Source organism: Vigna unguiculata, chromosome 11 (assembly GCF_004118075.2).
Source record: "Vigna unguiculata cultivar IT97K-499-35 chromosome 11, ASM411807v1, whole genome shotgun sequence".
Lineage (NCBI taxonomy): Eukaryota > Viridiplantae > Streptophyta > Magnoliopsida > Fabales > Fabaceae > Vigna > Vigna unguiculata.
Genome location: NC_040289.1, coordinates 20064248 through 20086675, shown reverse-complemented (window position 1 = coordinate 20086675; position 22428 = coordinate 20064248). Strand labels below are relative to the sequence as shown.

At 35.5% G+C, this 22428-nt stretch overlaps 1 long non-coding RNA gene across 1 annotated transcript; it reads right to left on the bottom strand.

The window, feature by feature from the left end:
- Nucleotides 1–927: 927 nt before the first annotated feature.
- On the bottom strand, nucleotides 928–2555 carry LOC114168184. The gene is made up of 2 exons (XR_003600634.1): nucleotides 2446–2555; nucleotides 928–1171 (listed from the first exon to the last, which is right to left on the bottom strand). It is a non-coding gene; the product is annotated as an uncharacterized LOC114168184 (long non-coding RNA).
- Nucleotides 2556–22428: the final 19873 nt, after the last annotated feature.

Below are 22428 nucleotides of genomic sequence, written 5' to 3'. Positions count from 1 at the left end.
AATGAAACATTTTCTTGTAGTGGGAGAATTTTCTTTCTTTTAAAGATATAGTATAAAATTAATTCTACTTAACTTGCATTCTATTTATACTAAAGCTTTTTAATAATAAAATAATCAAGTGTCTATTATAAATCTTCTATCTCACTAAAAGAATGTAGAGAGAGTTAAAGTTTCTAGATAGAAGATAAAGAAAGGAGAATGTTTTTTATTTACAGAGATAATGAATTCTAATTAACTTATTTTTATTTATACCAAAACTTTTTAACAATAAAATAATCAAATGTCTATTATAAATCTTCTATCTCACTTGAAAGAAAGTTTTTAGGTTCTTACAATAGTAGTACAAAACAAAATGATAATAATATTAACATTGTTGTGAATAATAAAAAATAAAATAAAAAGAAAAAAAAATTCTAATTAGTAATAAAAAGTAATTAAATATGGATAATCAATTACATTCGAAACAAAATAATGATATTTATTTTTATTAAATTTAAAAATTATAAATATTAATTTTTATTTTATTTCAACCAAATAATCTCCTTATATATTTCTCTTCTTTTATATTTTTTTCACTCCACTTTTGTATATCAAACATCATATTTCGACTATTTTTTTTCTATTTTATTTATTTTCTCTCTAATAAATGGATTATTAAAAAGATCTTGCGTTCTCGAATTCAAGATTATTTACTTTTCCAATGTATCAGTTAAATCAAGTTAGGTTTATTGAACTCTTTGATTATTAGGTCATAATACTCATCTGAATTCAGAAAAAAAAAAAATAGAAGCAAGAAGACATCTGCATGTGCTTTCGTTCTCAGCATTTATTTTCCCCATTAATTCTACTGTTTTAGGTTTAGAAATCATTGGCTAAGTACGTTTTTGTAACTTGGTCGAAAAATAAAATATAGACACACTAATAGTATAGAGTAACAGAAGAAATCATTTTATTTTGTTATTCTTGCGTCAGATGGAACATTAGGACAGGTCCTTCTAATGAGGACAATTGTATACACAAACACATTTATGAGGATATGGGCCAACGCAATATCCAATTCCGAGATATTGTTTCACACAATTCGCATTACAATTACTGAATGTGCAGTCATTTGGACCCAATACTTGCTGACAGTGTTTTTTTGGCATTGCTCCACTTGTTCTTGAAATACCTATGACAGGAAAACCCAATTTCTCATTAAAGATCACATACCGATTAAGTCGATGCCTTTGGTTTTTATTTGATATGCTGCCAAGTCAAATGATATAATAACATTCACATTTTGTAAAATTAAATAAATATACCTTGTATTTTTTGTCGCACAGTAATCTTTTAATCTTTTTATATTTTTCAAGAACTCAAGGAAGTGTTATGTTTTCTAAGCAGCTAAAGGAGATATGTGTAGAAACAGAAACAAAGAGAATATGCTCATGTAATTTCAGTAAAACTTCATATATTAATAGTGTAATTTACTCTAAAATAAAATGGTTACATTTTCTAAGATTTTAACTTCACGTATGTTATCGTCTTTTTCTTTTATATAGAGTTGAAAATTTTGTGACATATTTCAAGATTACTTCTTTTTTTTTTTTTGTGATGGATCATATGATAAAACCGGGATTTCTTATTCTGAAGTTATTAAAGGCACATTATATAATAAAATGAATATTAAGATATAGAAGTTTTATTCCCCTACGTCTAGCTCTTAGTTTTGGCTTTTACCGTTTTGTATTATCCAATAAAATCTTTTTGACTAAAATTGGATGTGGCGTAAAGATAATTTATAACAGTTTTTGTAAAGGCTTGATGTAGAAAAAAAATGAAATAAGATTTGATCACTAAAATACAAAATACAGGAGCCCTAAATAAATCAGTAAAAGCAAAGGTTTATATTTAGGAGTTCATGCATTATGTTTAAAATCCATGAATATGGTATTAAATTAGTGATAACTTATTACTTTGATTTTCTTTTTCTCAAAATCAATCCATCCTTGAATCAACTTAATATTAAGAATGAAAATGTAAGTTTGAGCTTAATATTTGAAAAAATTGAATAACATGCAAAAACAAATTACTTATTCTTATTAATATTTTTGGATTAAAAATGAAGATATTATCTTTTATGAGTTAGCTATTGATTTTGAATTTTCTAGATGTGTCCACTCAAAAACTCAACAATTAAGTTGTTTAAATTCGTATATTTCATTTTTTTTTAATTGAAGTATTTTGTATCCAAATTAATAAACGAAATCCTTCATATTTCAAAGTAAATGTAAGGAATATTATAAATGTTATTTCACACAGATACAGAGACATAGAGATCATCACATAACTAAACAAAACTATGATTATAATCTACTGCATTAGTGCGACGTAAGATTTTTTTACAACACAACTAGAACTTTGATAATAATAAAAAAAATATAGAAAAATTGTTATATATACCTGTAATGGCTAGGATAAGAGTGAAAACCAGAGTGAAAGAAATCTTAGCCATCACCGAAACAAAACAGCAATACGAATAACGATAAATTGTTGTTGATATTACGATTGAATATGAGGCGAAGGGTTTATATAAACAAAATAGTTGGTAAGGAATCATTAATATTCCCTCATTAATTGTTGTACACGTGTTGAATATGCTAACGGTGTCCTACAAGTGCCTTTAAACAGTCGTTAAAAAATAATTAATTTACATTCATCACTTTTATAATAAAAACTGGAATAGTTAATTTTATTAATTAAAATAATATAAGTGTATTATAATTTGAAATTACTAAATAATAATTCTATCATACAAAATAATCATTTTGAAAATTCAATAAAATTTCAAATTAATACTTTAAATATATTTTTTTTTTAATTTTTTAGATATTTAACATTATGTTTTATTAATTTTTTGTTAATTTAATTTTTTTATATTTAATTATATTTTAACTTTTAGTAATATTAAAATATAATTATTTAATTATGTTTTAACTTTTATCACTAAATATTAAATAAAATATTAACACACTTTACAACATTTCTTGATATTTTTATCTTTTAAATAAAACAAAATTTTATTCAATTAGTTATTAAATCAAATTTTATTTGATAACACACATTTAATCATGAACTTTCTAAAATTTAATATGTATTATTTATCCTTAATCAATGTCTTAAGACATCGATTAATAAGACCCTTCTTTTTTAAATATAGAAAAACTCTTGAGAGGATCGTAATATTTATCATCGCGAAAACATAATTGAATATTTTCAAAATATATATATATATATATATATATATATATATATATATATATATATATATATATATATATATATTCAAAACTTAAACTGAGATGATTAATAGAAAATCATCTAATCTTTCCTCCGCATGCGCGTATCTATGTATCTCTCTCTAATAAACATAATAATTCATCTCCTAGAGTTGTGTGAAATGTCCTTGAGTCATTTTTATACATATTTTTTTTTATATTTTAATGTGTAAAAATAAGAAAAATAAGATTGGTTTTATCTGCATATTTAATTATTTTAAAATTTAAATATCCTATTTAGTTATTTTAAAATTTAAATATCCTATCAAAGAATTATAATTTTTAAATTGTGAATTGTGTGTAATATATTCTTATTTATCATTAAAAACTTAAAGTGTAACGTCCCATTTAATTATTAAACGAAATTAAAGAAAACGTCACGATATAAAGTATAGCAGCGTAATCTTGGGGTCCTTAACGCAACCCCTACAACCTGGCACCACGGTGCCGACATAAAACAGATACCAATCTAACAAAGAGTGTAGAGTAAGAAATCATAAGGTAATACAGAGGCCGTAGCCCTAAAGCAAAACATGAATAAAATGTCTCCAGTCCAGATGGCTAAGCTGCTGAATCGCCATTCCCTTGCTGACCACGAGAAACTCGCCCATCTGCTCCCATCAACCAAGTCGATGATCATCGCAAGAAAGAAGAACCACATACAAGGCAACCATACAACAAACAGGGTAAGCTAGAGCCAAACAACATATTCATCACACCGTCAATTATATTTCATCATCTCATACCCATATAACAACCAAGCATGTTAAGACTCTTCAATCAATACACTATGACTCGACTCGACTCATCCGGATACGTATAACTTAGTCGGATTCAGCGGATGCTTGCACTTGTGGTGGATACCTCTGCTCGACCCTGAGCTGCTCGATCCTGAGCCATAGGTTACAAGTGTTACGATGAATCAAATCTCCCTCACCACAAGGTTAGCCCTTAATGAATTTCAGGCCTCCTGCTACTCTCACCACAGGAGTCAGTCCGCTCTAAGTGAGACTAACTGGCCCCTTAGAGTGTCAGGATGCAGTCCTTACCTTGAATCCTTACTTAGTTATACAGATGGGGCACCACCATGGACACCCACTAACAGGGGCCATGAGATTACGTCCCGACCACTGAAGCGCAACCCCGAAAGTCTCACCTAGAGACCCCAAGGACTTATGCACTGACACATACAGGACACTACCGCACAACCAAAATGATATTCACCACGCATTTATATGTTAATGAGACCGACCTTTAAGTCAACGCCTTTCATGTTCCAGGCTCAACACATTTCATCTCATCATGAACCGTTCATGTACCAAGGTCTTCCAATTCATATCGTTATCATGCCTTTTTTCATACCAACCCTCTCAATACAAACTCATGCAAAACTCATGTCAATACCATGTTCCTTAGATTTCAAACCACACGTTCATTTCGCATGCTAAGTCTCATACCAACTCCTCATCCACAAATTCATGAATCATGTCAAAAATATACTTCATGTTCCATTATATATACAGATCACTCCTCATACAATCATACTCAACCAAAACAGATCATTCAGGGACCAATAGACATTCCAACACAGCACAGTCTCGCCCAGCACCTCGCTCAGGCTGAGGGGTCTCGCTCAGGCGAGACGTGCTCGCTCAGGCGAGCCTCCCCCTCGCCTAGGCGAGAGCACAAAAACAAGTGTGTGGGCAACGTGGGATCTCGCTTAAGCGAGATCCCTCTCGCCTGGGCGAGTTGCCTGCTCGCTCAAAAGCCACAGCAGGTCGCCTGGGCGACCATTCGTGGAGAAAATGCTTAGGCGAGCCTCTGTTAATCTCGCTTAGGCGAGACTAGCTCGCTTGGGCGAGTTTAACAGAGCCCGCCACTGTTTTCCCTGCAACAGGTGTGAATACATACCATAAAAAATAATCCCATCGCATCATGCATCCATATTAACAGGCAACCACAAAGAAGTCACTAACCACATAAAACAGCAACTCAGACCAAGCCAACAAGAGGGTTCTAGCTTCCCTTACCTGGGAATGAGTTTGCACAGGACCTCCGCACTGAAACAAGGGGCACCGTAGCTCTAGAACCCGACTCGCAAGCTGGAACAGCGAGTCAAACGAATCAATACAAAGTTTCTCACTGTGAGTACATAACTATTCTAGACAGGGGCGACAAGGTGAAAGAGCACTTACGTGAGCAGGACTATGGTCAAAATGAAACGTGAATCGGAAGAACGTTGGAACCCTAGCAGAAGTAAAAGACGGCTGTGGCTCAAGACAAGGACGGCAACTTTTTCTGAAATGGTAAGGAATACTAGGTTTAGGGCAGACCTAAAGACTATATATGTTGGGCCGGCCTTAGGCCCACTTACAAGGGCAGCCCATTAACTTTAGGGCAGAAAAGCTAAAAGATTTCTAATGGGCCTTACATTCTCCCCAACAAGAAAATTTTCGACCTCGAAAATAAAGACTCACCAGGCAAACAAATGTGGATGTGATTTTCTCATGTCCTCCTCTAGCTCCCAAGTCGAGTCACCTGTCCTCCGGTCCCAGATAACTTTGACAAGACTGACGGTCTTTCCACGACGTTCCTCAACCTTGCTATCCTCAAGGGCGATGGGTGGCACTTCCACTGTGAGATCCTCCCTGATCTGTATATCCTTCCAACACGTGAGCCGGATCGAATACATACTTCCTCAGTTGTGACACATGAAACACTGGATGAAGGTTCGCCAACTGAGGGGGCAAAGCTATCTCATAGGCCACCGGCCCAATCCTCCTCGTGATCTGATACGGGCCAAGGAATTTGGGTGAAAGCTTCCTTGAGCGAAGAGCCCTTCCCACACCCGTGGTCCGGGTCACCCTCAAGAACACATGATCTCCTGCTGCAAACTCCAAAGGCCTCCTCCTGCGATCCGCATAGGCCTTCTGCCTACTCTGAGACGCCAGCATCCTATCCCTCACCATCCTCACCTTCTCGGTGGTCTGCTCTAACAACTCTGCTCCAACTAATACTGCCTCCCCATCCTGATACCAACAGAGAGGAGTCCTACACCTCCTGCCATAAAGAGCCTTGTATGGCGCCATGCCAATGCTCGCATGAAAACTGTTGTTGTAGGTAAACTCGATCAAAGGCAGTACTTCATCCCAAGCTCCCAGATGGTCCAATATACATGTCCTCAACAAGTCCTCTAATGACTGGATCGTTCTCTCAGACTGCCCGTCGGTCTGAGGGTGATAAGCTGAACTCATGGTGAGCTTGCTACCCATAGCACTCTGTAACGTCTGCCAAAACCGGGACGTGAACCGCGGGTCTCTGTCGGAAACTATGCTCGAGGGCACCCCATGAAGTCTTACTATCTCCTTGATGTACAATTGAGCCAGTTTGGCCATAGACATCCTCAAGTTCATCGCCAAAAAGTGTGCACTCTTGGTCAGTCGATCTACTATCACCCAGATGGCGTCCTGTCCTCTAAAAGTCCGTGGAAGATGAGTCACGAAGTCCATGGAGATGCTGTCCCATTTCCACACTGGTACCTCTAACGATTGTAGAATGCCACCGGGCCTCTGATGCTCCACCTTCGCCTTCTGACACGTTAAACAAGCTGACACAAACTGAGCCACATCTTTCTTCATTCCCTGCCACCAGAAAGTTTCCTTGAGGTCCTGGTACATCTTAGTCATGCCAGGATGCAAGCTAAGACAACTCTTGTGTCCTTCCTCAAGAATCAACTTTCTCACCTCAGCATCATCCGGTACACATACTCTGCCTCGAAACCTCAGTATGCCATCCTCACCCAAAACAAAATCCCTAGCCTCCTCCGATCCGATCTGTTCTCTAACCCTGTTCAGACTGGCATCCAATAATTGCCTTTCTCTAATTGAGCCCAAGAAATCACTAGATATAGTAAGAGTACTACACCTAATGGACTCGGACCCCAACTCCACCTGTATCCTCATATCTCTGAACTTCTCTAGTAGTTCCACCTCCTTAATCATAAGATGTGCAGTGTGTACCGTCTTCCTGCTCAGAGCATCTGCTACTACATTTGCCTTCCCCGGGTGGTATAGAAGCTCGAAGTCATAATCCTTGAGGAATTCCATCCATCTCCTCTGCCTCATGTTCAGCTCCTTCTGATCAAACAAGTACTTTAAGCTTTTGTGGTCGCTGAACACCCGAAACTGAGCACCATACAGATAGTGCCTCCAGATCTTCAAGGCGAAAACTATAGCCGCCAATTCCAAGTCATGAGTGGGATAGTTACGCTCATGTATCTTAAGCTGCCTTGAAGCATATGCCACTGCCTTCTTTTCCTGCATCAAAACACACCCAAGTCCGAGGTGAGAGGCGTCACAGTAGACTTCAAACGGCTTCCCGACGTCCGGGATCACTAGTATCGGAGCGCTAGTCAGTCTTCTCTTCAACTCTTGAAAGCTCTCCTCACACTTGTCCGTCCAAGTGAAAGGTTGGTCCTTCCGGGTAAGCAAAGTCAGAGGCGCCACTATCTTGGAGAATCCCTCTATGAATCTCCTATAGTGGCCTGCTAACCCCACAAAGCTCCTGATCTCTGTGGCCGACTTAGGACTTTCCCATTTAACCACTGTCTCGACCTTCGCCGGGTCCACTGCAATCCCCTGGGCGGATATCACATGCCCCAAAAACTGAACCTCATCCATCCAGAACTCGCACTTGGAGAACTTGGTATACAGCTGCTTCTCTCTCAAAACACCAAGCACCAACCTCAGATGTTCTGCATGCTCTTCCTGAGTCCGGGAGTAGATAAGGATGTCATCTATGAAGACCACTACAAACTTATCTAGAAAGGGTCGGAAGATCCTGTTCATGTAGTCCATGAACACTGTCGGAGCGTTGGTCACACCGAATGGCATAACCACATACTCATAGTGGCCATACCTCGACCTAAAGGCTGTCTTCTGTACATCATCAGCCTTTACCAAACTCTGGTGGTACCCTGATCGCAGATCTATCTTCGAGAACACTGATGACCCATGTAACTGATCCATCAAGTCGTCAATCCTCGGGAGCGGATACTTGTTCTTGATGGTCATCTTGTTCAGTTGCCTGTAATCCACACACAGGCGCGAACTCCCATCCTTCTTCTTCACCAACAACACTGGTGCTTCCCAAGGTGAAGTGCTGGGTCGGATGAACTGTTTCTCCATCAGATCCTCTATCTGTTTCTTGAGCTCTACCAACTCTGCTGGAGCCATACGATACGGAGCCATCGATACCGGGCCTGTTCCTGGGACTAGATCGATGGAGAACTCCACCTCTCTACTGGGAGGCAACCCTGGTACCTCTTCTGGAAACACATCCCCAAAATCCTGTACAACTGGTATCACAGACGTCGTTTCTCCTCTCTCCACCCCCATATGTGTGAAGATCATGTAGCACTTCGCACCGTCCTGTAGCTCCCTCATCACTCTCTGGGAGGAAACCAACTCATGTTCCTCTGAGTCGGGAAACAACAACTTCTTCTCCCGACAATCTATCAGAATGCGATTGGTAGAGAGCCAATCCATCCCTAAGATCACCTCCAACTCCTGTAGAGGTAGGCAGATTAAGTTCACCTTGTACCTGCGCCCCTCTACCTCCACCGGAAGCCTAGCACACAAGGACGACGTCCTGACCAAACCCGACGTCGGAGTAGACACTGCAAGCTCACACTGCAGCTCGCGCACCGGCAAACCCAACCGTTCCACACATGCATTTGACACAAAAGAGTGTGTCGCTCCAGAATCATATAACACACAGCAAGAAGAACCAGCTATCATGCAACTACCCATAACCAAGTTACTTGAGCCTGAGGCCTCAGCCCCTAACATGGCGTACACTCTGCTCGTCGCCTGAGGCCTGTTGCCTCTGTCCCTCCCTTGATGCTGCTGGGGTGCCTGAACTGGAGGGCGTGTCGCTGCCCTAGAAAGGTTGGGGCAATCTCTCCCAAAGTGGCCTTCCTTGCCACAGTTGTTGCATCTGCGGTAACCCTCCCTGCGTGGACAAGCATGCCTCGGGTGGGGTCCTCCACATGTGTAACACTGCACTCGTCCCTGCTGAGGAGGAAGACCCCTAGGCCCCTGAGACTGATGGTGTGGTCTATCATACGGTCTCCTCCTCTCCTCATGTCTGGGCCTGGACCCAGATGGTCCACCGATCCTCTGAGGCGGCTGTGGCTACTGTGGGCGCTGGCCTTCCACCTCGCGCTTCATCTTCTCCATCACCCTGGCCTTCTCTACCAGAGCGGCAAAGTCCTTGATGGACAAAGGAGCTACCATCAAGCGGATGTCACCGCGAAGCCCGTTCTCAAACTTCCTGCATCGCCACTCCTCATCAAGTGGTAGGGTATAGAAACGGCTGAGGTGCTTGAACCTCTCAGCATATTCAGTGACAGTCTTCCCTCCCTGGGTCAACTGGAGGAACTCCACCTCCTTGGCGTATCGAATGCTGTCGGGAAAGTACTCGGAGAGGAATCTCTCCCTGAAAGCCTCCCACGATACGGGCTCATCCCTCTCCTCCAGGATGGATCGGGTGCTGCTCCACCAATGCTCTGCCTCCCTCGTGAGCATATACACAGAGAACGCCAACCTGTTCTCTGCAGGGCACATCTTCGCATCATAGATGCGCTCCAGGTCCTTCAGCCATTGGTCTGCGGCGTCAGGACTGGTCTTCCCGTCAAACTTCGCCGGGTGGTGTTTCAAAAAGTCCTCCAGGCTCCACTCCCTGGCTGTAGGTCGTGGTTCAGGACCAAACACAGGGGCAGCCGCCCTGTTCTCCTCCAACTGGCGGAGGGCCTCCATATCCTGTCGATGAGCATCCTCGGCAGCTATCCTCGCAGCCTCCATCTGCTGCATCACAGCCTGCTGCTGCTCAAACGACGCTGCCTGCCGCTGCATAGATGCCTCATGCTGCTGCATCATCGCAGCACTCTGCTGCATCATAGCTGCTACCATTGCCTCTATGGCTCTGGCGATATCTGGTGTGTCCCCCTGGGATGACTGAGAAGCTCGGCGAGGAGGTGCCATAATCCACTGGCACACAGAAAATCACTTGGTTAGGCTCGATAAAGGCAAGAATTTAACTAAGAACACTCAGAAGATACACAGAGAAAGCTAAGCGGACATCCAAGTCCACAGACCTAAGGAATGACCGCTCTGATACCATAAATGTAACGTCCCATTTAATTATTAAACGAAATTAAAGAAAACGTCACGATATAAAGTATAGCAGCGTAATCTTGGGGTCCTTAACGCAACCCCTACAACCTGGCACCACGGTGCCGACATAAAACAGATACCAATCTAACAAAGAGTGTAGAGTAAGAAATCATAAGGTAATACAGAGGCCGTAGCCCTAAAGCAAAACATGAATAAAATGTCTCCAGTCCAGATGGCTAAGCTGCTGAATCGCCATTCCCTTGCTGACCACGAGAAACTCGCCCATCTGCTCCCATCAACCAAGTCGATGATCATCGCAAGAAAGAAGAACCACATACAAGGCAACCATACAACAAACAGGGTAAGCTAGAGCCAAACAACATATTCATCACACCGTCAATTATATTTCATCATCTCATACCCATATAACAACCAAGCATGTTAAGACTCTTCAATCAATACACTATGACTCGACTCGACTCATCCGGATACGTATAACTTAGTCGGATTCAGCGGATGCTTGCACTTGTGGTGGATACCTCTGCTCGACCCTGAGCTGCTCGATCCTGAGCCATAGGTTACAAGTGTTACGATGAATCAAATCTCCCTCACCACAAGGTTAGCCCTTAATGAATTTCAGGCCTCCTGCTACTCTCACCACAGGAGTCAGTCCGCTCTAAGTGAGACTAACTGGCCCCTTAGAGTGTCAGGATGCAGTCCTTACCTTGAATCCTTACTTAGTTATACAGATGGGGCACCACCATGGACACCCACTAACAGGGGCCATGAGATTACGTCCCGACCACTGAAGCGCAACCCCGAAAGTCTCACCTAGAGACCCCAAGGACTTATGCACTGACACATACAGGACACTACCGCACAACCAAAATGATATTCACCACGCATTTATATGTTAATGAGACCGACCTTTAAGTCAACGCCTTTCATGTTCCAGGCTCAACACATTTCATCTCATCATGAACCGTTCATGTACCAAGGTCTTCCAATTCATATCGTTATCATGCCTTTTTTCATACCAACCCTCTCAATACAAACTCATGCAAAACTCATGTCAATACCATGTTCCTTAGATTTCAAACCACACGTTCATTTCGCATGCTAAGTCTCATACCAACTCCTCATCCACAAATTCATGAATCATGTCAAAAATATACTTCATGTTCCATTATATATACAGATCACTCCTCATACAATCATACTCAACCAAAACAGATCATTCAGGGACCAATAGACATTCCAACACAGCACAGTCTCGCCCAGCACCTCGCTCAGGCTGAGGGGTCTCGCTCAGGCGAGCCTCCCCCTCACCTAGGCGAGAGCACAAAAACAAGTGTGTGGGCAACGTGGGATCTCGCTTAAGCGAGATCCCTCTCGCCTGGGCGAGTTGCCTGCTCGCTCAAAAGCCATAGTAGGTCGCCTGGGCGACCATTCGTGGAGAAAATGCTTAGGCGAGCCTCTGTTAATCTCGCTTAGGCGAGACTAGCTCGCTTGGGCGAGTTTAATAGAGCCTGCCACTGTTTTCCCTGCAACAGGTGTGAATACATACCATAAACAATAATCCCATCGCATCATGCATCCATATTAACAGGCAACCACAAAGAAGTCACTAACCACATAAAACAGCAACTCAGACCAAGCCAACAAGAGGGTTCTAGCTTCCCTTACCTGGGAATGGGTTTGCACAGGACCTCCGCACTGAAACAAGGGGCACCGTAGCTCTAGAACCCGACTCGCAAGCTGGAACAGCGAGTCAAACGAATCAATACAAAGTTTCTCACTGTGAGTACATAACTATTCTAGACAGGGGCGACAAGGTGAAAGAGCACTTACGTGAGCAGGACTATGGTCAAGATGAAACGTGAATCGGAAGAACGTTGGAACCCTAGCAGAAGTAAAAGACGGCTGCGGCTCAAGACAAGGACGACAACTTTTTCTGAAATGGTAAGGAATACTAGGTTTAGGGCAGACCTAAAGACTATATATGTTGGGCCGGCCTTAGGCCCACTTACAAGGGCAGCCCATTAACTTTAGGACAAAAAAGCTAAAAGATTTTTAATGGGCCTTACATAAAGCAAATACTATGATAATTTTCTTTTATTAATATTAGATAGTTAGTTTGTGTACATATATAAATAAATAAAGACAAAACAGTTAAGTAAAAAATAATTGAGTACGAATTTTATTTAACTAAAATAGTGTTGTGAATATCTTAATTTCTGCTTCTCTTTTAAATAATTTACAAATGAAAATGACTATAAAAACAATTAATGATGTTGTAGATAAAATATTTTATACTTTATAATCATGAAATATTAATGACGATAAAGCATTAACACGTAAAATATAATATTTTTAAGAAAGAAAGAGATTATTAAATATGTTGACATATGGATGCTTAGGATTTTTAATGACGTAACGACTAAGCATTCTCACAATTCTTACTCATTTAATGCTTGCTTTTACGCGTTGATAGAAGTTATAATATGTCCTTCTGCGGTAAAATTTTTTAACGATATTAACGATTGCAATATCATCGCAAGAAACAAGTATGAGAGCATTAAATTTAATTATATGAAAATTTATGTTTTGACAAAATTTCATTAACAAATTTTTAAGAAAATACATGTGGTAATATTTTAACGATGAAAATAAAAGTTTGATATGATTCAAAAAGAAAGAAAAATGTTTATTATATGTTAAAAACTAAACTTAGTTAAAAATAAATTTGTCAAGGAATCATAGTTTTTAATTATATAAACGTATTTAATATTTAATATTTGATTGTTTTTCCGTACATTTAATGGATTAAAATCTTATAATTTCCATTTATAGTATTAATAATCGTTTGCATAAGTAGAAAAAAATAAATAAAAATAATTAAGTGAAACAATTCATTTAATCTGAAATAATTTTGGGAATATTTTTATGCTCCGTTAATGATATAGTTTACAAAATTTTGGGAATATTTTTATGCTCCGTTAATGGTATAGTTTACAAAATTTTGGAATATTTTTATACTCCATTAATAATATAGTTTACAAAATGTCAATAGCAATGAAGCTGTAATACGTAAACACATTTTAGTTTTCATGAAAACAAAATATTAATTATGAGAGAATAACAGGAAAATTTATACATAAAATATAATATTTTGAAGAAGAATGGGATTACTAAAATGTCCTTCTCTTGAAGCTTAAAACTCTCAATGATATGTCCATTGTCGCTTATGAAATTGTATTGAACCTAGGCAAAACACCTCTTAAAGTACACCCAAGGCTAGTCGAGCACATGTAAGTTTTATAAGACGATATGCGAGGACCGGTTCAAGGATAAAGTGAGTAAAACACTCGTTTTAGACCTCAAAGATAATAAGGCCTAAAAAAAATTTATTATTAATATTTCTTCATTAAATTATGTTTAAGAAAAAAGACCTCAAAATTTGTTTTAGTACTAATTAATATACCTCTATTAAACTAATTATAGAATTATGTTTAAGATATAACGTGAATGGCCAATGATGTGGTTGTTTGTTTGCTTGACTTGAATGCTTTCCTAGAAAAGTTTGAGGTATATGCCTTGATTATATGTGAGGTTGAGATGTAAATGATATGTTGCTTCATGGTGTTTGAATTGGAAAACATGAGTTGTATGATGGATTATTATGCATGATATTAGTATTATGGGGACTTTCTGATTGGTTGGTGAATCATGTACAAAGTGTGAGCATGGCGTAATTCCATGACTCTTGTAGCGAGAGCTCATGATGGCGCCTCATCCGTCGGACGTAATTCCATGGACCTTCCTAATGGGAGTCCCTGGTGGTGCCTCACCTATTGGACTTAATTCTATGAACCTCGTGGTGAGAGTTCATGGTGGTGCCTCAACATAAGGACGTAATTCCACGCGAATATCGTGGTGATGCCTTAAGGCCAGGACGTAATTCCACGAAGGCCACGTGGTGGTGCCTCTTGTAAGGGTGTAATTCCGCGAAGGCCTCGTGGTGACGCCTCATTTCTAGGACATAATTCCACTGCCTTGTGGTGGTGCCTCATTTTACGTATCCGGATAGTCAAGTCTTGGGGTCTCAAATGAGTTGGTAATTTATGTGTGAATGTCTGTTATTGTGTCTGACTTTGAAACTGCATGTTGACTGTTGTGATATAAGATTTCTTTACACAAGCTTACCCTTTCGCTTGCTTGTATGTTATGTGTGGTTTCCTCTATTGCGATGATAATCAATTTCATTGATGTGAGCAGACATGAGAACCCCTGGCAGTGGTAATGATAATAGGGATGTTGCAGCTTGATGGATTGGACGGGTATTGGGCCCACTGTGGGGCCCATCACTGAAGGATTCTATTTGTTATGATTCTCTTGTCCGTATAAGACCTAGTATAATTATTTTTTTTTTCCAATGTACTTTGTTTAGGCCGTGTGGAGCCTCTTTTATGTAATCTGGGTATGTTTGGCGTACTATAGACCTTCATACTCTAAACTCTGTACTCTCTGAATATTCATGTATGTGACGTTTTATTAATTTGAGGTTATCCAATTTTTGGGATGTTATAGTTGTTGTTATTTTTATTCTGTTTTGAATTTTTATTAGAATTAGAAATGTGTTTCTTTTGTCTAGTTTTGTTTTTCGGTACTCTTATATTTACAGAGTTTTGTTTTTTTTTTTTGCATATATCTTAAGGAGAAACTGAATTTTTTTACAAAACTATTAAGGGTTAAATATGTTTTTGGTCCCTCAAGTTTCAGTAAATTTTGGAATTAGTCCCTCATCAAAACTTTATACCAATTTAGTCCTTCATCTTTTAAAATGCGTGAATTTAGTCCTTTTAACCAAATTTTGTTAAGTTTATCTGACGTTTCAAGCACATTTCATGATAGTATTTAAGTTAACATTGAAGCAAAAATGTGTCAAACAGTGTAAATATTTTAAATACTATCATGAAATGTGCTTGAAACGTCAGATAAACTTAACAAAATTTGGTTAAAAGGACTAAATTCACGCAGTTTGAAAGATGAAGGACTAAATTGGTCAAAAGTTTTGATGAGGGATTAATTCCAAATTTCGCTGAAACTTGAGTGACCAAAAACATATTTAACCAAAAACATATTTACAAAACTATTAATTAGATTATGGTTTAGTCTTTCGGTGATAATAGATTAATTGGAGCATAATTCAGAGTTGAGTTTTTTGTAGAAAGATAATTCAAGTTTATGGGAAAAAAGAACTTACTATTGAGTTTAGAAGAAAAATATTTTTTTAATTATTTTTATTATTGATTAATCTTAAAATAAACAACTTTGCAAGTTTGTGAAAAAGTTGAGACTTAAGAACGAAAAAGAGACTTGAGACTTCAAGATAAAGTCTAGTATCGAATTTATTTTCTTGATAACCAGAATCATATTTTATTGTTTTAATTCATTCATGTTATATATTTATCTTTAGTAGTGTTTTATATATTATCATTTTTTATTTCATATAACAATATATAGATATGTCAACTAGAAAATTTTAATCAGGCTATTCAAAAATTAAAAAGAAAAGAAGAATTGAGATTTTAATTAGATAACAAAAATGATCTATGAACAAAAAAGAGCAAATGTCTTGTGTATTGTAGATATTTCATTTTTGAAAAAAAAAATGCTTAAAAGTTGAAAAATCTTTAAAACATGATAATTTATTAGATATTGATGGATTTAATTTAATTTCAGAATTAAATATCTTAAGGAAAATTATAGGTTTGGAAAATTATAAGCCAATTGACATTCTTAATTATATAAAAAGAATAAATTATTTTCCAAATGCATATATATCTTATAGAATAATGTTAACAATTCTAGTGTAACTTATTCCAGCCAAAAGGAGTTTCTCCAAGCTAAAGATAATAAAATCTTATTTGAAACCAACAATGTATCAAGAAAGATTAAACAGATTAGTCATATTATCCATTTAGAAATAAATGTTAAATGAAATAAATTATGACAATTTAATAAATAATTTTGCATCAAGAAAAGCTCAAAAAATAAATTTTAAATAAAAGGCCTTATTTTTTAAGTTTGTTTTAGGCCTCTCAAACCGTTGAAACGCCCCTGCATGCAGTGGTGGAACTTGGATAAAAATTTCAAGGGTGTCAAATTAAAATATTTATATATAATTTTTAATTAAATAAATAAACTCTTTATTTCCTCTACTTAAATCATTTTTCCACATTAATTCACTCTATTCTAATTTAATACTATTCAATTAATTTATTATGTAGAAAAATTCGTAATCCAACATATACATTCATAAAATTTTACAAATTTAAATCGAAAACAAAAAATTCCTAAATTCCTAAATTTCATAATTTATAATTGTACTAATCTGAGGAAAACTATTATTGAGGTTCATGCCAATTTCATAAGAGAATTCCTAAAATATTGATAAGAGTTCATACTAATTTGGGAAAAACTTAATTTGGGAGAAACATCGGAATAGGAGAATCATAAATTTAAGATACATAAATCATAATTGAATACAAATATTGATTTGTGAGGTATATTATGATAATGCATCTCTCAATCTCTTTGTTCTTCAATCTCTTTTTATCTTTCTTTCTACTATCATACTTTCTTGTGTATGTAGACAAAATCTTATTCCTTTTTATTAATGAACATCCATCAAATTAATTTTTCTTTTATTTTTTAAACAATAAAAGTACATAAATAAATAATATATAAATAAAATGTTAAAAAAATTCAAAACTTAATATATATATATATATATATATATATAATATAATATAATATAATAATATATAAAATACATATATAATATAATTTTAAAATATATAAATTATATATAAAAATAAAATTAAAAACTTTTGGGGAGCCATGGCTCCCCTTAGTCCTAACTAAATTCCGTCAATGATGACATGTCTCGATCCATAACGATACGTCAAGTCAGCATAATCACCACTCAAAGAAGATAAATGTAACTGGAAGTTACTTAAAAAATGATAATAACTCATAATTAAAAGTCGATTCGTCCTGAATAACTAATCCCAAACACAGGAAAATTTAAAATTTAACCAATGCCCTTAAATTCAAATCCACAAAAAAACATAATAGTTATACAAGTTTCAAAACTGACTGAAATAAAAACTACAATCATAGATAATAAAATTCCCATAGTCTGCCAACCCCCCCCCCCCCCCCCCCCCCCCGCCCCTTTGTGTTGAATTGCATCTGGAAAACTTTGAATGAAAATTTTGGTCATTAAGAGACGACATTGGTTGGACTACTGAGTATTACATTTACATGTTCTATTTGGTCGAGTACGACCTCGATTAATAACGACTCACAAATTCATAGCATGGTTTGAACACACAACCACACAATTACAAAGTTAATGCACAACCAACCAACCAATTCATGTTTCGTGATAACTCCCCGCATTAAATTTCATAAAGATTCCATTACCCGCATTTATTAAATAATTATATATTTAATTATTTAATTTTCTCAGGTCTTACAACCTACACCACTTGTATGATTTATTTATTTTTGGACTGATTTACTCCATGCACCCTTGCATTTACATGTGGCACCCCCAACATTTGTATTCTACTTTTACCTTGTTTTAAATTAAGTTGCTTTTTTTTTTTTTCAAATGAAACTTTCTCTTTTAAAAATAATAAAAATATTATAAAATTTTTTCTTTCCATTCTCTTTCAGTGTCTATTTGACCGCTCGTGTCGCACGACACTGTTTTTTAAAATACAAAAATTATATAAATGGTTTTGGTATCTACTCGACCGCTTGCATCGCACGACTCTCCTTTTCAAAATACAAACACTATACAAATGGTCTTAGCGTCTACTCGACCGCTCGCGTTGCACGACACTCCTTTTCAAAATACAAAAAATCATAATAATGTTTTGGTGTCTACTCAACCGTTCGCGTCGCATGACACTCCTCTTCAAAAATACAAAATATATAATGACATTTTAGTGTCTACTCGATTGCTTGCGTCGCATGATACTCATTTGTAAATCATATAAAGAATTTTGGTGTCTACTCGACCGCTCGCGTCACATGAAACTCATTTTCTAAATATTAAATGTAAAGACTTTTGGTATCTACCCGACCGCTTCCGTCACATGATACCCATTTTCTAAATATTAAATGTAAAAGACTTCTAGTGTCTCTACTTGACCGCTCGCATCGCATAACACCCATTTTCAAAAATTAATAAAATCAAATTAATGTGCCAACCTTTTTAACAAAAAACTATGTAGCTTTGATTTCTCAGCTTTAATGAGAATACGTAGGACCAAGGTCAACCCTTGTCGAGTGTTTTTCACTTAAAAAATATATTTGTTCAATTCTTTTTTGGGAAAAATAAATATTATAAAATGAACACATCTTTCTTGTAAATTTAATTAAAGATATCATCATTTGATCGACGTTGTAGGATGATGATACATTCCCTATACGTAACCGACTCCCGAACCTAAAATCTGGTTTCTGTTTAGTTCGTCGTTCCGTCGCAATTTAGATTGTAGGAGAGTAAGCTAGTGCCTTAAATGTAACAATAAAGGAAGTGATAAATATATAAAAAAGCAACAATTGATGTTGAAGTTGAAGCTCAAGGGCACTTGGTCCTCACTCCTTGATCTTTCCTTGGTTTTCCGGTTGTTGTAGCAAGGGCACGCAGCCTTTTTTCCATACTACCCCGGTTGTGAATAATTAAACAAATAAAATAAAATGACAAAAAATAGTTAGTACGAAAAAAATAATTAAATATTAATAATTAATAATAAATTACATTCGAAAAAATAATAATATTTATTTTTATTAAATTTTAATACTCATAAATCTTAATTTTTATTTTGTTATTTATTTATTTTATTTCAACCAAATAATTATATATTTCTCTTCTTTTATCTTCTTTTTATTTCACTCCATGGTTTTTTTCAATATCCAACATCATATTTCAACTATTTTTTTTTCTATTTTATTTATTTTCTCTCTACTAAATGAATTATTAAAATATCTGGTGTTCTCAAATTTGAATTGATTATCTACTTTTCCAATATACCAGTTAAATCAAATCACATTTTGTTGAACTCTTTGATTATTTGGTCGTAATAATACTTATATGAATTCAGAAAAAAAAAAAGTAGGAAGCAAGAAGACTCTATATGTCCTTTCTCGTTATCACACTTATTTTCCCCCATTAATTCTACTGTCACACGTTTTATGTTTAGAAATTATTGGGTAAGTATATTTCTACAACTTCGTCGAAAAATAAAATATAGACACATTAATAGTAACAGTAGAAATCATTTTATTTTCTTATTCTTCCATCCAGATTGAACATTTGGACATGTCCTTCTAACGAGGACAATTGTATACACAAACACATTTGTGAGGATATACGTCAACGCAATATCCAGTTCCGTGATAGTGTGCCGAACAAATCATACGACACCAACTGAGGTTGCATTCATTTGGATTCAGTAGTTGCTGACATTGTCTTTCTGGCATTGCTCCACTTGTTCTTGAAATAACTATGAAAATGTAAAAGGAAGTGAAACAAAACACAAATTTTCATTAAAAATCACATACCGATTAAGTTTCAGCAGGTATAAGAAATGTAGAATCAATAGAATCAAGAGGTGGCTTTGTTTTGATTGCTGGCAAGTCAAATGATATAATAACATAGAAGAATGTTTCATTAAAACTCATACAAATTTACTCAGATACGTTTATCTGAAACTATATAATAACATAGAAAGTATATTAAACATATTAACATTTTGTAAAATTAAATAAATACCTTCTATTTCTTGTCGCACAGTAATCGTCTAATACAGTACAAGTCGTAATATTTTTCAAGAACTCAAGGAAGTGTAATATAGATAGAAATAAAGAGAATGGTCGTGTAATTTCAGTAAAACTTCATATATGAATAGTGTAATGTACTTTTAGATAAATGGTTACATTTTCTAAGATATTAAACTTCACCTATGTTATCATCTTTTTCTTTTATATAGAGTTCAAAATTTTGTGACATATTTCAAGATTACTCTTTTTTTTTCTTCCGATGGATCATATTTCATGATAAAACCAGGATTATTTTTTATTCTGAAGTGATTAAAGGCAAACCATAATCAAATGAATATTAAAATCTAGAAGTTTTATTACGCTACGTCTAGCTCTTAGTTTTTGCTTTTACCATCTTGTATTTTTATCATACTGATCATATGATAAAAAATATTGAATACTTTTCTATCCAAATTAATAAAAGGAATGCTTCATATTTCAAAATAAATGTTGGGGATATTTTTTAGCAAATATGTTCTTTCACACATATACAGAGACAGAAGGATCATCACATCACATGCCTAATTAAAACTATGATGATAGAACCATTAGTTTACTGCATTAGTACGACGTAAAACGGCTGCTAAACGAGAGATATATATGAATGGCACCAGATTTTTTTACAACACAACTAGAACTTGGATAATAATTAAAAAAAAATATAGAAAAATTGTTATATATACCTGTAATGATTAGGGTAAGAGTGAAAATCAAAGTGAAAGAAATCTTAGCCATCACCGAAACAAAATAGCAATACTAATAACGATAAATTGTTGTTGATATTATGATTGAATTGAGGCGAAGGGTTAATATAAGCAAAATAGTTGGTATGAAATCATTTATAAGAATACGTTCCTTCATTAATTGTTGTACACATATATTGAAAATGTAAACAGTTCATACTATATTTAAAGAATTTATTCTATATTTAGACGGGATAAAGGTATCCTATTTCTTTTTAAATATAGAAAAACTCTGAAGATTGCTACAATCGTAATATTTATCCTCACGAAAGCATTAATCACATCGTTCAAAAATATAAACTTCGAAATAATTTTATTTTTTATATTTTTTCACATTAATATATTTAAAACAATTAAACATCTATAACAATATATAAAAATATATAAAGAGAATTTTCACTCTTGTGTCCATTATTTCATAATACCAATTATACTATTTATAATATAATTATTTCTTAAATTTTTAAAATTAACGGTTATTTTTACTTATTTTCTATAAGATTATTTATCTCTTTTTTTCTATTCATCAAAAATTATTCTCTCTATTCATTTCATTTTATTTTTAATAAATATAATTTATTTTATATATTAACTTAATAACATTACACTATTATTATCTATTAATATAATATTATTTATATTTAAAAATACGTAAATATATAATATAACATTTTTTCAATTCATGTTTGCATCGCGGAATCTTTAATTCACTTCCGTGCTCAAATTCTTGGTTGTCATTCAATTTTGTTCTTTGCGGTAAGAATTTTCCTTTTAATACAATCTTGTGGCTTCAATGAAACGTGTGAATCCTCTAATTTAGAATCTCCTTATTTTGAAAATTATATATTTTTTAAATAGATAAAAGGTACTTAAGCCGTTACAATGAACTTTTAACCATCTAAAGTAATTTTAAATTGCCAATTATTTTCGTATTCTAATAAAATATTAGTTTTTTATTGCAAATTTATTCTCAAATCAGTTTCTCCTTTTATCTAAGTGCAGCTAACTGAAAGTCCAAATTGACTAGAGACATGGCCGTTAAAGAATAAAGTAAATAAAACAATAGATATTATTTTTATGGGACTAAACTGTAATCCGTAAATCAATCAAAGGTCTCATATATCTTATCTCTGGCGAATCTTCTCTTGCTCCGGAAGGGACCCGAGGGCGGCGCATGGGACCTGCAAAAGACACTCTGATGCTTAAGTCAACACTGGTGATGTCAGGATTTCAAAGAATAATTTAATGCGTAATCAATGCATAGAACAATGTGCTATTTATACCTTT